This window comes from Manis pentadactyla, chromosome 10, assembly GCF_030020395.1.
Source record: "Manis pentadactyla isolate mManPen7 chromosome 10, mManPen7.hap1, whole genome shotgun sequence".
In the NCBI taxonomy this organism is placed as follows: domain Eukaryota; kingdom Metazoa; phylum Chordata; class Mammalia; order Pholidota; family Manidae; genus Manis; species Manis pentadactyla.
The window spans coordinates 64,033,146-64,051,500 of NC_080028.1; positions in this window are offsets into that span (position 1 = coordinate 64,033,146).

Sequence of the window (18,355 nt, forward strand, 5' to 3'; positions counted from 1 at the left end):
GGAAGAACTGCCCCATCAAAACCCACAGGATTGTGAGAAATAATAAATGAGTGTTGCTTTAATGTTTGGAATATTTGGCAGAGGGAAACTGGGACAACAGCATCTCACATTAAGAATCTTTAGGGGTAAAGACTCAATTTTGTTCTTGGATTATGATATGATAGCTAGTAGGTGAGGAACAGTTATGTGTAGTTTGAATTTTTTCTCTTCAATACATTGCCTGTCAGTTGCTTTCATTTTGTCACCTTGTTTCTGCTGTTACATATCAAGAAAATCTGATTAATACCAGCATTACTTCATCTCTCTCTTTTATTAGCATGCACAATCTTAATGGTATCTGACAAAGTAATTTAATGGTTTCATGAAGATATAGACCCAAGCCTGGTTTCCTAGGTTAATATTTATATAAACTCAAATCTAGCCAAATATGTTTCAGTAGAAAAATCCATATTATCATATTGTAAGATAAATATTGAAATCCATTGTTTAGGCTCAAGAAGACAATTTAAAGACTCTGCTTTCTGAGAAACATTCAACTCCTATTACTTTTATTTTTGTGTTGATCCTAATGTTAATAGCAATGATAAATCTTTAACTGGCTATGGTCTGAAAGGATATGTTATTTCAGAAATCCCAATAAAGTAACTGGACATGGAGAGGTTCCTATAGATAGTGAAAGAAATTTATATTTACCAATTCTTTACAACATTTCTCTCATAGATATATTAAAGGCTATCAAATAAACCAGTGAATAGATCTCTCTTCGCCTAGTTGTTAAGATATCAATCTTTGCAGTTAGACTCCCAGGTTTTAAATCTATTTATATCATTTAGAGACTATAGGGCCTTAGGCAGGTTACTTAATCTCCTTGTGCCTCAGTTCCTACATCTGTAAAATAGTAATGATAATAATACTTATCTCAGGTTTGTCATGGGGATTGCATGGGAAAATGCACAATCCCCACCACATAGTAATCACTCAGATGTTACTTAATATTATTTCTCCTACTTCTTCTCCTCTGATGGCTACCATTACTATTCTGTATTCTCTCCATGGTTGACCACTAACAGGAACTATTCCTAGCTTCTTCTCATAATGCTCAGACTGTGAACTTTTAACACCTTGTCTGGTTAAAGCTTTTGCTTATTACAGTTAATGGGTATTTATGACATCCTTGGTGTGTAGCATGAGAGAAGCTCGATGGGTTCACATGGGTCACCAGGTATGTTGTTGCCATAGTTATTTATCTTCCCTGCATATCCCTTCTACCTCCTCTGAGGGAACAGATACAGAAACGAAGATGTCTGAAAATTGCTGCCTCCTAGTCCCTTTGGGATCAGGTGAAAAATAGTCCCTTTGAAATGGAAATGACCTCTCTTTCTCCTGGCTGTACTTACCTCTCCAAGACATATTGTGATCATGACCTAGTCATTCCACCAAAATGTGAGGCTTGTTTTCCCACTTATTGAATCATTGGCTGTGTCATTGACCCCCTCACATACATGTTAGGGTTGTATCAGTCTGGGAATTGATGACAGCTCAGTTCTTAGTAAGATTCCTCATTCTTTCCTGTGAGTAGCCATGACTCATTTTGGCTGTCATATTCATTGCAAAATACATACAATCTGTGTCTTCTGGATGCAAATAAAGCTGCATGGGATGTATCCAGATTCAGAGTAAATCAAGGGTGAAGTGGTATGCCAGTGCGACTGCTCTTGACGAATTTGAATCTATTTGCCCTCCATCATTTCTGTGTCAGTGTAGGCATACCAAAGAGGATTCTGTGAAGCTGATTGAATCACAGCATCTAGATGCTTAATAAGCTGCTAAAATGTAAATACTGACTTGGGGAATTTTGCATGGCTAATGAAGGCAGAGTTCAGTGTCCATAATTACATTGCACAGCTTTACTGAAACAACCAATAAATGCTTACAAATCCATTCGATCTACTCAGTTGGCCTGCTCACTATGTACATGGAGTGATTATATTTCAGTAACAACTTAGTTCTTTTAGGGAGAATGGCATGAAGGGAATGAAGCAATAGACACAGGATGATCAGTTGTTTTAGGTCCAGCTTTTAAGGATGGTTGATATGCCATCGTCAAAGTATTCTGTTTGGTGGTTACCGTATCGTCTTTGTGAACAGGAGCTATTTGCCATTAAGTCTTGCAAATAGTTTTGGTTCTGGAAAGAAATTGAGAGGAGAGTGGAGAAAAGAGAATACAAATGCTTTGTGCTATAAATGCTGGATCTTTCCATATGAAATCTGTAAATGCAATATAGATTTTTCTGGCATTGAATTAGATTTGGCAGATCCTTCATTCCATTGATCTTGAGGGTAATAATATTTATCATAGTGAAATCCTTTAGTAGAAACTAGAATACTTCTGACTAGAGAGACATTCCAATTATTCATGTCCTTTTGTTATTGTGCTATTAACTTTATGTTTCTTTTGTACGACTGTTTTGGTGAAGAGAGAACAGACTGAAAAAAATGTGGAATTTGAAATGGCACAGGGTGAGTACCCTAGAAAATGATAAATGTGTATGCAATTTTTTACTTTGAATTTAGAGGCAAAGTTCATTTCCAAACTAAAAACATAATTAGTTATAACGACAGCCTATTTTGTTTAGATCACTTCAAATTTCAAAATATGTTGTTAAATGCATGGATTCTTTCTTTTCATCTGTTCTCCTGTGTGAATCTTTGCTTAAAGCAAGGACCTCTGTGATGTCACAGAGGGAATCTTTATAAAGCAGTAATCAAGCATAATGAGCCCAAGGGGGAATGAGGACACTTAGTACAAATGATGCTTTTCATAGCCCTCAGGTATATTCAGGTGTCTGGACATGCTTACCCCACACGCCAGGTACTAGGCAGTTTGGGATCCCCTTTCCCCCTGACTGGATAAGGGCTTTGAGTAAGGCATTAGGAGAAGGATAGAGTGACATTCTTAAGCTCCCAGTCACCACAAAGGTGCTTTCTCTGGAGCCAGGCTGGTTCAGTCACCCAGGAACCTCCCCAACTCCAGGGGAATGCCCTTAATTTGAAGAGTCCATTGAATACTCAAATATCTTGACTTTCTTCAATTAACCAAACTTGATTCTTAGACCTGAGCCTACTGGGTCATCAGATTCTATGTCCCAGCTGAATCTTATCTCAGGAAGGTATCATCTTAGAATATGACTAAATAATTATCTTTTTTAGTGAGTCCATGGCAAGGTCTACCACAAAAAGGAATCCTACTTTTAGGAGGTGAAGTTAAGAAGCCTCCAGCCTGCTTACAAGGAAAAGAGACTTGGACAGCAGAAGGGAGTTAGGCATTAATAACTAGCAATAAAAGACACGGCAAACAGCATTCCCTGCCCAAAGCCCCATGAGATGATATCCATTTTACTGTGACTATGGTGGCTGGAGAAGAAGCACTTAGAGTTATGAGAAACAGAAGCATCTATTTTTCTGTCTTCACATCTTTACTCCTCTATTAAAGGAATATTATTTGCAGTCTGGCCTTTCCTATGACACTGTAAGTTCTTTAAGGGTGTTGTCTCAGTTTGGTGACTTGGAAGCAGAGCAGGAAACAAAGAATTGAATGCAAGGAGCACCCTCACCCCCACCCCAGGGGAGATGCAGGGAACACTGACAGGAAGTGGAAAAGTAATAGAACAAAGGAAAGGAGGCTAATAAAATGTCCATTATTTCATTATTAAGTTGGTTATCATGGGCCACTTATGTGTCTCAGCATTACGCTCCCAAGTGTCAAGGGCACTGGAGTATTGATACACATCTTTCTGTTACTCAAGGGTTGCAGTTCGGAAAGTGGAGGAGATATAGGGAGGTGTTAATTCCCTGGGCCTCTGGCCTTCGGTGCTCTGCAAGAATTCCTCCGTCTCAAGATGTAGCTAGTAGCAGATAGAAGTTGGAGCACATAAAATTGGTGAGGTCCAAAATATATGGTTGCAGGGGGAGAAGCTGACGATATTTGCTCAGGTATGAATTATGTTATTCATTCTTCTATTTTCCCTGACTTGCCCACTGGTACTTGGTACATATATGTGATCAGTCAGTGGTTTTTGAATTCCTTCAAGATGAGACCAAGCTCAGCTCCGTGGTCCTTGTGTGCCGGGGACTGAGACTCCCGGGAGGCTGGAGAAGATGGATGTGCTGTGGCTCAGGTCATCTCTTGTTTCTGGAAGAGAGAATGAAGAAGGCTGGGCACGCTTAGACTCAGTCCTTAAAGATTAATGCAGTACTCGGTGTCCCTGATAAGCTTTAAATTAAAGTTGGAAACTGCCTAGTGCAACTCACCAAGGTGTATACACAGGAAGGGAGAAAAAATTCTGATTACAGTTTTATTTGCTGACACTCCTTAACAATTTATGTTCAAGTGCTATTTTGTTAATTAATGGCTTCTTGAGAAATGCCATGTGTCAGCAATGAATCACTTACTTTTGTTGCTCTTTAATGGTATGTAGATAATGAACAAGGACAAGTCATATAATTAAAGCTGAAAATAGCCCGGCTGTGGGACAGCATCCCATTAACTGGAAAAGATATTATATTTGCCAGTATTCATACCAGACTGTTAATAGTCAAACTAGTTAAAAGCATAAGAGGGAACCTTATTGACATATATAACCCAATAACCAAGGTACAGCAGGACAGGGGGAGTCGGCATCAGGGATGTTTGGAACCAGGGAGTAGACACCGTCGGAGTCCCACTCTCCATCTCTCATCTCTGCCTCTCTCTGTGCTTCCTTCATTCTCTCACACTCTCACACAAATGTGGGTGTGGGGCCTTGGCGCTTGGTAGCTGAGACTCACTACAGCCCTATGATAGGAGGAGAGGGCTCTTGTCCATTCAAGTTTGAACTGCTTCAAGGAAGAACAAAGTGGCCATGACAGTCATGTGGCCAAGAGAGCAGACCCTGGTCTTTAGAGCCTTCTTCTCAGAAGAAGGGAGAGGTGCCCTTGTGGGCAAACAAGACAACAGATTAAGTTGCAGTACAAGGAAGTGCATGATTGAAAATCCAGGTGAACAGTCTGGATGAGAACTGCCATTGTAATTCAGAGAAGGGGAAGAGGATGGTTCAAGTGGCTGGGGAGGTGGGACTTGAACTGGCAGTTGATTAATGGTAGATAGGAGAGAAAAGGGCATTTTAGATAAGGGATGCTAAATGAAAAAGGCGGAGTTCAGGACTGAATGCAGGGCATTAGGGAGACTGCTCTGGCCAGAGCAGAGTTGGTCAGTTCTTTGGAGTAGAAGGGAAAATGTAGAGGAGAGATTGGGGATAGCTATAAATGCCAGGCAGGAAAATCACGATAGAATTTTGATAATATAGTGGTAATAATAGCAAATACTTATATAGCATATATAGCACTTACTCATGGGGACTATTTTAAGTGCTTTGTATAATATTAAGTTAGTCAGTCTTCACAATAACCCTGTAAGTACAATTATTCTCTTTTTCACAGAGGAGGAAACAGGCAAGGTCTTATATGGTTAAGGTCATATATATATAGCTAATGAGTGACAGTCTGGCTTCAAAGCCTGTGCTTTCACTGCTGTGTCATACCATTTAAAGGTAATATATGTTGAGCTTAACGCTGAATAACACCTAGTATTTGTACAATGTTTGACACAATACAAAGCACTTTTATTCATATTAATTCATTTGAGTTTCACAAAAATCCTGTCAGTTCAGCAAGACAGGTATTTACTCTCTCCCTGTTTATTTTTGATACTACTGAAATACATCTCTGTCATCTCAAGTGATTTGTCTGAATTCACATGGCTGGAAAGTGGTTGGACTCATACGACAGGGCAAAGTTCCTCTGTCTGGAAGGTGTTTTTGCATCATTGCCTAAACATTAATGTATTACTGGTAGATGACATTGTATTGCAGGCTGGGGGAGGACCCCAGCATGTATGGATGATTCAGGATGCTGGGGACATCTAAGGGAGAGGTGGTAAGAGGCTGAGTTATAGAAATTCTGTTTACTTTCCAAATCAGAAGGAGGGAATTTTGTAATTGAAAAAATTATACTCAATGTTTATACTTCAATTTGAAAAATTATGAAAAAAATTAAATTCAATGTCTTCTGATTTCCTGAAAAAGCAAAACTGATCATATGCAGATTTTTACTGAGGAAAAATCATTTAAAATATTGAAATTGCCACTTTAAAAAACTGAACATTGAAAATCTAAGATTTAATTCAATAAGTATGAAAATAACTACAAAATACTTTTCAGTTAGAGATATTTTTTCCAGGTTTATTGAGAAATAATTCACATACATCCCTGTATAAATTTAAGGCACACAGCATGATGGTTTGATTTACATATGTGGTTAAATGATAACCACAAAATGATCACCTAGCATCCATCTTCTCATAGATACAGTAAAAAGGAAAGAAATAAAAATGGAAAAAAAAAACTTTTCTTGTGATGAGAACTCAGGATTCATCCCCTTAACAACTTTCCTATATATCATACAGCAGTGTTAGCTCTAGTTATCATGTTATACATTTAATTTTATTTAAAAAGGCAAACAAAAGAAGAAAAGTGGAAAAAAGAAGAGGTGAGTCAAAAGGAAATACACTTTGAGAGAATAACAGAGGGAAGGACATGGGAGAAGGCAGGATGCCTGAGATTATAAACCTGAAAGAAACTAGCACATATTCTGGCACACTAATACATATTTAAAGAAGCTCAGCACATTTTTAGATGTATTTTGGCCTATAAAGTTCAAAGTAAATAACTTTTATGATGTTGATTCCTCAGAGATCTTGTTCAAATCCTTGAGTATTTATAAATCCTACTCTTAATTGTAGGCTGAAGGTTCCAATATAGTGGACATTTCCACATTATAAAAGCATTGATAATGTATTCACTCCATTCATTCACTAATGCATTTATTTTCTCATCAACAAACTCCTTCCATTTGCCATAGAGTATCCCAAGTGGTCCTGGCCCTCAACTTCAGGTATAAAGCCCTGTATAAAATACTTCCTGATGTGTTAAAAGCAACCCAAAGCATATTGGGAGATGAGGAATCTGAGATTCAGGCCTAGAAATTGGGGCTTGAACTTCTAAAGATCTGATCTGTGTAATGTCATCCTGATGCTGCATAGAATCAAGCCAGATGCTGAAACTGATCTCTGATTGGCATATTCCCTGTTCACATTCTAAGGTTTGGCTGAAAGGATAGTAATGCCATATTTATTATAATTCATTCTGTCATGATCCAAAGCATCCATGAACCAAGTTACTTTTTAGTCAGAAAAAATTATGAAATGTAAGCAAGGGGCAATCATAAATTTTGCTATCATCCTTCTAAGATATGATGGTCTAACAGTATTCTAGCCCCACAAATTTCCTTGAAGCGTGCTTTTTTTTTTTCTTGTCTGTAAATCATTTCCAAATATCCTGAGACTTCTTGATAGAAATCTATCTGGTATTATGAATTCTTTGGTACTAAAGCACTTCAGGTACCAACGTTTATTTTCCACTCAGCTTTGAGGAGCAAAATGCAACAATGATAGAAATATATGCTAAATTACTTGGGAACACAGGGAGTCTGAGAAGCCCACAGGGCATAGCTGAGACCATGTGACTCTATCACTGGATCCTCTTGTTGACTGGCTGTAGGTAATCAGGGGAACTCACTTTCTGTACCCTTCACTTACCAGCAGACCTCTCCTTTCTTTCTGATTCTCATGACAGAGTTCTACGTGGATGCAGCTTGGAGCTAAGGCCTGAAGGTGCATGTGGCATTTGGAGATAGAGAATTTTCAACCTGCAGAGCTATTGTGGCTCTTGAATGTCTGACTAAACTGTTGTATACCAGAGAGAGACTCCACAGGTCTGAGGATTATCAGTGGCTTTGATCATTTGCTGGAAATTTAGAAGGAACTTATACTGCTTGTTTAGACACCATGTCACCTAATGGGTTGCTGTAGGTAAATGTATGGAAGAATGCTCCATTGGGTCACTTATTGCCTTAAAGGACTTATACTTGCTTCCTTGGAACTAGGAACTCTAACATTCCAGTGAATAATGTGACCTTTTGTTCTGCCTGCTCTCTTCTGGTTGTTTCTTGGTGTTCAAGTACAAAGAATTGTCTAGATTTCAAATGACAAAATTATGGCTTTCTGGTAAAATGCCAGGGACAGTCCATGATGGTATAGCACTGCTATTCAGTCCCACTAGTGCTGGCAAGTGGTCTAGTCCCATACCAGTAAGTAAAAAAAACAAGCATGACTTATTCAGGAAAACAAGGATCATTAACAGTGGAACTGATGATTGTAGGGTAGTAAAACTGCTTTTTATCCAAATAGATGGATTTATAAGAACAAAGTTAGTTAAGGAGCTGACAGGCTGAATTTTCTTGTTGTGGAAAATTCTGAAACAATCAGAAGAGCAGAGTAGAAATAGGAAGACAGAATGGATTTCAGATTTTAGAAACGTTGACAGAATAGTCAAAGTATAATATGACAGGTCTTATGAACTCACAGCACTGGTACATACATTTTTTCAGGCTAACACCATCTATTTGCAAAATGGACAGATGCTGTTTATTTTTGCAAGTAGTCAACTCAGCTAATGTGAGTGTGGGCTTCTTTGATGTTTCAGCTTTAAGAAAGTTGCATTAATGGAGGGCAATTATGGTAATTTGAATTAGGAATGGAATTATGGTAATTGAAAACTTCTGCAGTGACAGGTATTTGTGAGACCCCAGTGTTCTGGTGCAGTTCAGAACTGCTATTAAGCCCATGGTAATTAGCATTTTCCCCCTGAAATGGCTGAAAGAATAAAGGTACATAAAACAAAATTTGACAGAGTGAGAAGGGAACTGGCAACAACATGAAAACCCACAGTCAACACAAAGAAACACAAACACACTGATGGGCTCAGACTTTTTAAAAATAGGGACTTAGAAGACAATCACAGCTTTGTTTGGGGCACCAAGGAGGCTAAGCATTTCTGTTGTAGGTCTGCAGTACAGAGCCATTTGCAACAGCAAGACGGAGCACAGAGAGCCGTTCTTGTTTTCAGGCTTCATTTCCAAATGAAACTGTTGCAGAGAGCCCCGAAGGCCCCCACCATCCAAAGCATTAGAAAGCTATGACACATGAGATGAATCATTTTGTAAGGTTCATGCAGTCTCTGCAACAAAATGTTGACTGCTTGCCTACTATGTGCCAGGCCACATGCTAGGTGCTAATGATATAAATAAGACAAGGTCCTGCCCTCACAGAGTTTTTCCAGTTGAGTGCAAAACACATTTATATGGCTCCACCTTCAAGGCAGAGAAGTATTCTGTTAGATCCAGAGCTATGTTCCTGGTCTCCTTCATCCTGGAAGAGTTAAAAATGCTCTTTTAGTTCTTAATCCCTTAGATTGTGCTCCTGCCTTAGTGATTTCTCCTGAGGTCTCTAAGGATAGTAAGATAGCAGAGTGCCTATAAAATAGGTGTCTTGCCAAGGGGTTTCGGTCCTGGTCAAGTTCACTATGGATTCAGTGTGACCAAAAAAATGATAATAGAACGTTCTTGGGGTTAAAGGGTTACACCCAACTTTATTTTCACGGTGGCAGGTCAATCACTAGAATCCCGTGCACTCAGAGGGAGTCTGCATGCAGCAAGCTGGTCTTTGCTCTGGGCCTCTCTGCCTGCACAGTCGTTGTCTTTCCAATGGGTTTTAGCCCTGGGCAAGTTCACTCTGGATTCAATGTGACCAAAGAAATTGACAGCAAAACATTCTTTGGGGTGAAAGGATTTATTACCTGGTTTGTTCTCCCGGCGGTAGGTGGAGCACTAGCATCTCTGCCTCTGCCCAGAGCACTGGGCCGAGCTCTCTATATAGCACAATAATAGCTTATTGCCTAAAGGTGTGGAAGTGGCAGCCCAGCAACAGGCCAGTTACATCATCAGGTGGTTTAAGTTCAGTGAGGATCCTGGCCATAGGAACCCCAACTTTCCCACACTCCACCCCTCCAGGATTCTTGCCTTACCAATCCACATGTTCTCAATCTTCCACAATGGTCCCTGTGCGAGAAAGCTGGAGCACTGTAACCAGATTCCACAATAGCAACAGAGTATAACAACAACTTAGAGATAATAAAAATTAAGATACAGCAAGATTTTGATACAGGTATTAAAAATTCCCAATTCACAAAAACTTTAGGGGAGATAAGACACATGTTTTAATAACACCAACATAGGCAAATCTTGTCCAACAGGTAGGATGCATGGAAGAGAGTGGTCCTGTGACAGGACTGTAGCAGGAAGGGGGTCCCTTCCAGGTCTAGTATACCATACTTTTACTCCTTCCCCATGGGGGTTACTGAAGGGTCTATGTATAGTGCTACTGGAGGTGCATGCACTGGCTATAATGATAAAACAAAACTCCTTGGTAAGATGCTCCTACCTTCTGGCCATTCAAGATTATACTACTGTGATTTTTGGGGGCCACTCTGTGGTTATAAAGCTTCCAGGCCTTGTCCCCAAGGTGCCAGGAGAGCCAGCCATCATTGGTTCATGTGTCGAAAGGTCCAAGGCCACGTCCACTCAGTGGAGTCTCCGGGATTCAGTGCAGATGGTGCTGGCAGCAAGATGTTATTCTGGTGGCCAAACCTCAGCTTCAGTGGTTCTTCCTTGGTTTGTACTTGTAGTTATTTAGGGGAGGCAGCCATATGTGTTAACATGTCTACAGGGCTCAGGGCTCCCTTTGGGGTCTCTCATTCAAATGCTGTAGCACGGTCCCCAAGTGGATTGATCATCCCTGCAGACTATTGGTATCCGACTTTAGTCCGGACTTTAACAAGCCATTGTGCCTCTCTATCATGCCTGCTGCAGTAGGATTGTATGGCACGTGAAACTTCCATTTGATTCCCAGCTGTCGCAACCATTCCTGCAGTGTATGTCCAGTAAAACAGGTGCCCTGATCGCTCTCAATCACCTGTGGTCGGCCATAGGCAGCAAATAGATGCTCCAGGTTTCTTTTGGTCATATGCTGGTCTGCACAATGGGTAGGAATAAACAACCAGAAGTCCAGGTGCTGTGTCCACACAAGTCATGGCATACCTATATCCTTCTGACACAGGTAGAGGCCCAATATAGCCTATCTGCCACCTGATGTGTGGTATAGGCCCCTTAGCTATTGTCCCATGTTGCTGTGGAACTCAATGTAAGTCCCTTTTGGAGCACATGACACACTCCTGCCAGGCTCTACTAACTTCTTCAAAGGTCATGGGCTATAGCTGACATAGTCTTTTGCCCTGCATGCAACAAATGCTGATGTAACCATTGGGCTACATCAGAGGCAGGCTTTCCTTCTAACCAACGTATGTGGGCCAGTTTATCTGCTTCATCATTTCCTGGGGATGCCAGTAGCAAATGACCTGTCACATAGTATATTATAATGATTTTAGTCTGACCACAGGCCCATATGTCTTGCCACAATTCTTGCCCCCAAAGGAATTGTTGACCAACTAGCCAGTTGGTATGGTACCAGGTTGGTAGCCACAGGGTCAAGCCCCGATAGACAGCCCAGCTGTCAGTACAGACAACTATAGGGGAGGGCTCCTGGCTGATCACAAGCCACACAGCATGCAACTCTGCCCATTGACTGCTCTTCCCCTCTCCATCTTCCATCCATATTGTCTCAGTCTTAGGATGGAAAGCTATGGCCCTCCATTTTGGGGGCTGCCCATGGCTGGAGCCATCTGTGTACCATGCATCTTTGGGTATAGGGGCTCTTCCCTCCTGATAGGGACTCTGCTGCTAATGGTTCAAAAGCAAGTTCTTCCTGCTTTTCACTATTATATGTCACTAGCCCCAATAAGCATTGGAGTTCTTCACTCAAGGGGCTTCTAGAGAGGGCACTATGCTACTGTAGGTAAGCACCCCACTTGGCTAGTGTGGGTGTTTGTGCCACACCACTCCTTGGCTTTTGGGTCCTATCTCGTACCCACCCCAAGATGGGATAGGTGGTTATTACCTTTATCGGGGCCATTCCAGTGATGGGTTCCATAGCCAGCAAGGTGTGATACACGGAGGCCAGTAGTTTTTCTATCAAAGTGTGTCGTACCTCTGCCCCTTTCCAGAGTTGTGACCAGAATCTAACAGGTTGGTGAGTTCATTCAGTTGCTGCCAGATACCCCAGCTCTAACCGTCTTCAGTCACATGAACATCCCTGCATGGCCTTGACTGCCCCTTTGCTGTACTAAAGGCAGATGCACATGTCTCATCCCAGTCCCACCTGATACTCTTTCATACCATCTGGTATAAGGGTTTCAGAATTTATGCCAAGTGTGGGATAAACATTCTCCAGTAGCGTAGAAGACCCAGAAACTCCTGTAGCAATGCTACAGTTGTAGGGGTAGTAAAGGCCTGGACTTTATTTATTACTGCTTCTGGTATAACTTTGGTCTTACTCGACCAAATGACCCCCAAGAAATTGACAGACAAAGCAGGTTTCCAAACCTTGGTACTGTTCACAGCCTGTCCTTCCTCCTGTAAATGTTGCAGCTGTCTAGGTGCTGCACCTTCTAGATCTGAAAGAGAATCGGAGTTGAGCATGACATCATCAATATAATGGTACAGCTACACCTTTGGTGTTTTCTCCCATGTAGCCAAGTCCTGGGCTACAAGTCCATGACAGATGGTGGGGCTGTGGAGGTATCCCTATGGACAAATGGTGAAAGTCCATTGCCATCCTTCCCACGTGAAGGCAAACTGTTCCTGACTGTCCTGCTCAATGTCAATGGAAAAGAAGGCATTAGCAAGATCTACCACATAATGGTATGTTCCTAGTTCATGGCTGAGGGTGTCCATCAAGCCTGCAATAGAGGGGACAGCAGCATGCATAGGGGGTGTGACTTTATTCAGTTCTCTGTAATCCACAGTCATATGCCAGGAGCCATCTGGCTTTTTACTGGCCACACTGGGGAATTTAAAGGACTATAGGTGGGCTTTATAATACCCACCTTTCCCAGCTCCTGGAGAGTTTCTCCAATCTCTTTATGCCCTCCAGGCAGTTTTTATTGTTTGGTATTAGTCACTCACTGAGGCACAGGCAAAGCTATGGGTGGGTGCCTAGCATGTCCCCTCAGAACTGCCTTCACCCCATGTACTCTCAGTCTGAACTCACCTGCAGTGGTCTGCAGCCATAGACCCTGCAGGATATCAATCCCCAAAATATACTCAGGGAAAGGAGATATACACACAGTATACTCTTTTGGGGGTAGACACCCTATTCCCAAAGGGAGTTGGGCTTTTTTTTACTCTCACAGTCTTACTCCCGTATCCATCTATGATAGTGGGGGTCCCAGGGAACCGCTCAGGCTTACCATGAATCAGTGAACATTCAGCCCGTTTCCACCAGAGCCAGGACATGCTGTATGTTCACTGGGGACCAATGGATAGCTATTTCAACATGTGGCCTCCGGTGTCCCCCCTGGTCCCTCAGGCAGATACCTTGACCTTCCCCTCAGTCAAACCATGTTCCCCAATCACCTTCCTGTGTGGGCTCAAGTGAGGTTGGCTCATTCTTCATCAGGAAGTCTTGCAAACACACAGGCCAGACTCGTGGCTCTGCCTCTGACCTCTGCCTCTTTGGTCTTGATGGCTGGAACTGCTGCTCTGGTTTCAGCTGTTGCCATAGCTCTAGTAAGATCCTATTTGACTTCCCATCTCATTTCCTTCCATCTGCTTCTGCCCATATTAAATCAACCCACATCTGGGTCCTCATAACCTTCATGGGGCCCTGTAAATTCTTCTTGTGAGTAACAGACCTTATTTCTTTCTGGGTTCTCATTGCTTCTGCCTCTCCCAAGTCTGCTACTGTATGTGTCACCTCACTTATGGGATGCCCTAATTGAGGGGAAAGAATGGCCACTAGAGACTGAAAGAGGGATGTAGGAGCTGTTTGAAGTACAATATTTCTTATCCTGGTAGTGAAAATCTGTCCATCTGGCCCATAATTCTCTGGACTATAGATGGCATTTCTTATGCCTAGCTCTTGTAACACCTGTTGGAGTTCAGCATATGTCTACCATCTAACAGGAGAGCATGGTAGATCACCTGGATTGGACCACACAGCATGAGGTGCAGGCATAAGCCAATCGAGGAGGGAGTGACTCCCTGGGATCTGATGTGCGTTTTGTAATTGCTGCTTCAAGGCAGGCTGCAAAGTCAGGGAAGCCAGCTTCCCCATCTCTGATCATGACAGAACAATTCCATCCACCCCTTAGTCCCACAGATGCAGGAGCCAAGCTGATATTGACTCTGAGGGCTTCTGCCTAAACTGGGAGCTCAAATCCACCAGCTCAGCCTGAGTATAGGGGTGGACCATAGAGTGCTCCATGACCTGGGGAGGGGGCTGTTCCTCTCCTTGGGGAACTCTCAGCTGCTGGGTCTTTATTTTCTTTACAACACTGGGTGTGTTTTCAATATACGAGGGGCCGGTGCCTCCAGCACCACCCCTTCATCCTTCCTCAGCTCCTCCATTTCTGGGGCTGATGGCACCTTTCTTTCCCCTCCCCCAAGTGCCTCCTCCACTACAACCTTTACCTTTTCTACTGTGCCTCGCAGCAATGCTACCTCAGTCTTCAGAAGGTCTCTTACCTTCAGCTCAATGCTTCGCAGCTGATGTTCTCATGCCACCTCTGCCTGTGCTTCCCTCAGGAGTTCGTCCTTTTCCTTGATGGCCTCTTCCTCCTTCAGAACACCTGGCAGCACTGCCATCTCTGTAAAGAATTTTTTACCTCTTGAATGTCACCTTACTGTCGGCATTCTTGTGCTGCCTCCTCTCCCATCAATGCCATTTCCTTCTTCAGTGAATCCACAGAAGTTTGCAGCTCATGTTCTTGTGCCGCCATTTCCTGGGTCTCCTCTGTAGACTTTTTTAATACTGTGAGAAACAGCCAACCCACAGTCCCCGCAGCCTCCCGGGCACTCTGCTTCTCACAGGATCCACTCACTCTACCAAGAGTCACCCCTACAGCCTCAGGTGTCACCTCCACTTCCCTCCAGTCCTGGGGTGGGGCCCAGTCCTCTAGGAGGCAAGCCACCTCAGACCACATACCCACTGGGGACGATCCACTGTCTCCCCATTCACAGGGGGAGCCCGCTGCAGCACCCCTCCCATAAGGGCAGCCTGTTTTTCTCCTTGGTCAACAATGAACCCTGCCGACTTTCATCAATTGTCTTGCCAGTGGGTTTCAGCCCTGGGCAAGTTCGCTATGGATTCAATGTGACCAAAGAAATTGACAGCAAAACGTTCTTTGGGGTGAAAGGGTTTATTACCTGGTTTGTTCTTCCGGCGGTAGGTTGAACACTAGCATCTCTGCCTCTGCCCATAGCACTGGGCCAAGCTCTCTATAAACGGCAATAGTAGGTTATTGCCTAAAGGTGTGGAAGCGGTAGCCTAGCAACAGGCCAGTTACATCATCAGGTGGTTTAAGTTCAGTGAGGATCCTGGCCATAGGAACCCCAACGTCCCCACAGCAGCCCTCTGGGCCTCTGTTCTTGGTGCTGACACCACTCTAGTCTCATCTCTGCTCTCCTATAGCCTTGCAGCCGTGCCACCATGTCGCCCAGAGCACTGGGTGGAGCTCTTTATATAGAGTCAGTAACAACTTATTGCCCTCATGTGTGTAGTGAGCTAGCCAACCAGGGCCAGGTGAGAATCCTGGCCCCAGGAATTCTCATTTTATCCACATTAGGATATGCTTGGTTGCAAATAACCAAATACCTGGCTGAATGTGTGTATATGTGTGGTTTATGAATCTCACATAATAAGTAGGAAATTCCGGAATTAGTGTAGTAGGTCAGTGGAATCACCCACAGTCCAGGTGTCTATTCTTTCTGATCCACTGTTGTCTCTTTGTTGGCCGTTTCTTCTTAATGGTAGCAAAATGGTTATCAGAGCTATAAGCTAATGTCTTTATAGAATAATGTTCCAAGTAAGAAAAAAGTGGGATGGAACAAAAACACTTTTCCCTTTTAGGGGAAAAATCATTCTGAGGGGAGAATTTTTTCCCCCAGAAACCACCAGGAGACTCACTGGGTGTGGGTAAAATGAGAGTTCCTGTGGCCAGCATTCTCACCTGGCCCTGGTCAGCTAGCTCACTGCACATGTGTGGGCAATATGTTGTTATTGACTATATAAGGCTCTCTGCCCAGTGCTCTGGGCAACACGGTGGTATGCCTGCAAGGCTGCAGGACAGCAGAGCAGAGGCTGGAGTGGGGGCAGCGCCAAGGACAGAGGCCCAGAGAATGGCTGTGCAGGACGACTGTGCAGGCAGAGGGGCCCAGAGGACAGCTGCAGGGATAGAAAAGCCCAGGGGCAGAGACTGGCTTGCTGCATGTAGACTCGCTCTGAATGAACGGGATTTTAGTGATTGACCTGCCACCGTGGAAATAAAGTTGGGTATATCCCTTTCATCCCAGGAATGTTTTACTGTCATTTTCTTTGGTTGCATTGAATCCATAGTGAACTTGCCCAGGGCTGAAACCCATTGGCAAGACACTGGGTCACATGCCTAAACTTAGCACTTTAATTACCAAATGGGAATAGTATTGGCTTAGACAAATCGGCACTCATTTTCTGTGGTGAGGTGCATCCCCACTCCATCAAACTCAGACTTCAGTAACTGAGGAAGAGGGAAGTGGTATTGATTGTACAGGCATCTGTGTGTTATCAGAGATGATGGGAAAGCCTGCAGATACTTATCCTGTACATGTACACTTCTAATTTTTCTTTCTGGGTCAAATCTTTCGAGTATTTTTCTAGAAAAATGCAAATACTTCTTGAAATGGTACTGAATCAAGTCCCTAATACTTCAGTCTGTTGGATGCACTAATAGGAGAGGGTGGGACCCATGCAATCACAGGGAGTCAACAAATTTAAGATGAGGTTAGTATTGAAAAATGGGAAAACCATGTGGAAATTTAATAGTTCTGCAGATACATTTTTCCTTATATACTAATTTTGCCAACCTTCTATGTATAATTTGATCACCTTGTCCAAAAGAAGTCCTATTTATTGAACATCTATTATCTGTAGAGCACTATATCTTGTGGGCATTTAATTTCTGTAACATTCAGGATGTGACTGTCTTTACAAGTGAGGAAGATAAGGTACAGAGAGGTTAAATAACAGGTAGGGCTTCTAGCTCATCCAGGCCTGATGCCAAAGTCCACTTTTCTCCCCCATTGCACCCTATTTCCTCTCAAAGCCCAGCATATAAGTAAAGTCATTTGAATCTGAGGTTGTGATTTATTAGGTTTTTCTGTCTGTTGTGAATATCCTGTTGTTCAATGCTGATTTCTGTATAACATACCTCCCTCATGCAGCAAGATTACAAATACACTGGGAGAAAAATTTTAAACTTCACCTATCAAATATCTGAGATGAAATCAGAGTAGATTTTTCGATAAGATACAGAAATTACTATTCTGACTCTAGGCAGTGCCATCATTGCTATCTTTCAATGATTTATTTCTTATGAACCCCATGGTTCATCATATCTTCATAGGAGATATGATGAGGAGAGCTCTTTCAATATAGAAAGAGGGAAGAAATAGCAATCTATAAGTGCAGTAGAAATTGTTGTTTTGCAAATGTGTCTAAATGGCTAGTGTTATTGTTTTAATGGGAGGAGATGGTGGAAAATAGGGTGAAATTCCAATTTGCTCAAATGAGAGCTATATCCTATTAAGTTGGCAAGTACAAGTGTGTCTGTCTTCCTGTCACTCCCATGCAATGTCTGTGAGGTGCATTGTATAGACTTCTGTTTGTCAGAGGGTAATTGACCAAGTCAACTTTGTCACAGTCGGGACTTGTCATTACCAGCTAGTCCACGTCTTTTGCAAGGACTCTGTGGCACAGTTCAGTTATTGGAGTCCCTCTTGCGCAGAACAAATGTTTTCTTGCTGCTGAACATTAACTCACATTACAGATGTGATTGAAACAATGAAGCAGTCCCTTCTCAGAGAGCGGGAAGACTGGTTCTATTGATGACTTGATTTCTGCATCCTGATGGCTTATGCTAGATACCTGAGTGTGAGTGTGTTTGACAGCCCCTGGCGATAAAAGGAGAAATCTACCTGTGTATTAACAGTTTCCGCTCTGTTTCTCATACTATTTAAGAATAAATAGACAAAAATGTAAACTTTCCCTCAGTAATTAAGAAAGGCTACTTATTTTCCTGAGTCTTTGTAAGTAGACAGTGGGATGAAACAGTTCCTTGTGCTGGGAAGAAAATCTCATTTAAGGGTGTGAAGGAACATTTTGACAATTATCTCCATAAGTTCTAAGGTCTGAGGAAGAGAAATGACAACA